Raw genomic sequence first — 2,669 nt, forward strand, 5'->3', positions numbered from 1 at the left:
GATCCTTGTGAGTTTGAGGCCAGCCTGAGACTACATAGTGAATTTCAGGTCAGCCTGGGCTAGAACAAGACCCTACCTTGAAAAAAGATAAAAAAGAAAAAGAAATGCAGTACAGGGGCTGGGGAGGAGGTCCAGTGGTCTGAGGACTCATTCCATAAACCTGCTGACGGCACGCTTCGTCCCCAGCAAGGACATAGAGTCAGACGTAAAATGGTGCACATCCCAAGATGACTGAGACAAAGGGAGGCAGATGCAGATGAATCCCCAAGCTCACCCAGACTTGCCTTGCCAGCAGTCAAAAAAAAAAAAACAACCAAGAAGAGTTGCTAGGCGTGGTGGTGCACACCTTTAAGCCCAGCACTCGGGAAACAGAGGTAGGAGGATCGCTGTGAGTTCGAGGCCACCCTGAGACTACATAGTGAATCCAGGTCAGCCTGAGCTAGAGCAAGACCCTACCTCAAAAAAAGGTGGCGGGGGAGCTGGAGAGACGGCTTAGCGGTTAAGGCACTTGCCTGCAAAACCAAAGGACCCAGGTTTGATTCTCCAGGACCCACATAAGCCAGATGCCCAAGGTGGCACATGTGTCTGGAGTTCATCTTCATTGGCTGGAGGCCCTGGCATGCCCATTTTCTCTCTCTCTCTCTCAAATAAATAAATAAAAATAAATATTAATTTTTTTTTAAAAAAAAGAGTACTTGTGCTCATTTTGGCAGCACATACACTAAAATTGGAACAATATGGAGAAGATTAGCGTGGCCCCTGGGCAAGGATGACAAGCAAATTCATGAAGCATTCCTTATTTTTGGAGAGATGGTTTAGCAGTTAACGCGCTTGCCTACCAAGCCTAAGGACCCAGGTTCTACAACCCAGGACCCATATAAGCCAGATGCACAAGGCAGCGCATGTGTCTGGAGTTTGTTTGCAATGGCTATAGGCCCTGGCGCACCCATTCTCTCTCTCACTCAAATAAATAAATAAATAAATAAAATATATATATGTTTTAAATTTTTGTTTATTTTTACTTATTTGAGAGCAACAGACAGAGAAAGAAAGAGGCAGATAGATAGATAGAGAGAGAGACAGAGAGAGAGACAGAGAGAGAGAGAGAATGGGTGCGCCAGAGTCTCCAGCCAGTGTAAATAAACTCCAGATATGTGTGCCCCATTGTGCATCTGGCTAACGTGGGTCCTGGGGAATTGAGCCTTGAACCGGGGCCGTTAGACTTCACAGGCAAGCGCTTAATGGCTAAGCCATCTCTCCAGCCTTAAGTAAAATACATTTTAAAGAGAGAGAGAGAGAGAACTTGTCTTTAGCTTTCAGCATCTTACTTAAGCCCTGCCCCAGGATGTGACCTCTGGGCTTACCAACCCTGAGATGGTTTGACAGCTCAGAGACTGGAAACACTGAGTCACACTGGGAAAGACTGGCCTGTGGCAGATGAGGGCGAACACCAGGCTAACCAGCCTCAGAGCTAGAGAAACTGCTCCGTGTACCCTGCCCCACCGGCCAGTACGTTCTCTTCATGGCCAAAGAAACATTCATGACATCTCTTGAGCATATCATTGTTGGTTATGGATTTTTATCAAGAAACTAACAGATCACAGCTACTGTATCTGAATTAAGAAGCTCTTGGGGGGCTGGAGAGACAGCTCAGCAGTTACAGTGCTTGCCTGCAAAGCCTAACGACCGGGGTTTGATTCCCCAGTACCCAGGCCAGGTATGGTGGTGTGTGCCCCACGTAAAGCCAGATACACAGGGTGGTGCATGCGTTTGCAGTTCGGTTGCAGCAGCTAGAGGCTCTGGTGTGCCCATTTTCTCTTTCTCTCTCTCATCTGCCTCTCTCTCTCACTCACACCCACACATAAATAGAATACTCATAAAGAAGTTCTTTTGTCCCTTACATGGTCACACACACATCTCCTCTTAGGTTATTTTAAGCTAGAGCTTAATTTTTAATAATTCCGTAATGAATCTTATTTAATCTCTCTTAATCCTCTTGCCTAATTCCCTTTTACATTAAAGGATTAAATCCCGAAGGGGAGAGGTGGCCAAGCAGTGACTCACTCCCCTGTCAGCGCCCTTGCCCCCAAGGCAGATGCATGAAGAGAAGTGTCACAGACGTGAATGACACACGGACGTCTGAGCCTACTTATCCTAACTTCCACTTTCATGACACACACACACACACACACACAAAAAAAAAAAAAAAAAAAAAATTAGCTTTTAAGGTGTTCTCATGCTAATAGTGACCATTGTACTGGCCATGAGGTATCCCCTCAGGAGGTTATCACAGGCTGTTTTGCTTTGAGCAGTTTGGGCTCACAGTGGGGATGGGCCCCAGTGAGTCATCCACACACTCGCCCAGTCCCCTGAGAACCCAAGAGATTTATTTGCTTGGTGACCAGCCAAGGATTCATGATGAAGAAACAGGGGCTGGGGAGAGGGGCTGGGACTGGGGTTACTAGTGCATGTTTGAGGTCCCAGGAGGCTTTAGTCTAAGAGGAGGCTTTGTCTGAGGCTGGTGGGATGGAGCCTGGGCGGTCTTCTCTCACTGTTTCTGCCTCTGCCTTAGCTGGTGAAGTGTATCAGGACAGGCTGCTCCTTGAAGGGAGTCTGCTCAGGGGCCAATTGCCAATTGTCCTTAAAATTTTTTTTTTTTTTTTTGGTTT

At 46.9% G+C, this 2,669-nt stretch overlaps 1 non-coding gene across 1 annotated transcript; it reads left to right on the plus strand.

Annotated features, from left to right (window-relative positions):
• The first annotated feature begins 697 nt into the window (after positions 1 to 697).
• LOC123463094 lies at positions 698 to 804 on the plus strand. Its single transcript, XR_006638706.1, has one exon. It is a non-coding gene; the product is annotated as a U6 spliceosomal RNA (small nuclear RNA).
• The last annotated feature ends 1,865 nt before the right edge of the window (positions 805 to 2,669 follow it).

Source organism: Jaculus jaculus, chromosome 8 (assembly GCF_020740685.1).
Source record: "Jaculus jaculus isolate mJacJac1 chromosome 8, mJacJac1.mat.Y.cur, whole genome shotgun sequence".
Taxonomy (NCBI): domain Eukaryota; kingdom Metazoa; phylum Chordata; class Mammalia; order Rodentia; family Dipodidae; genus Jaculus; species Jaculus jaculus.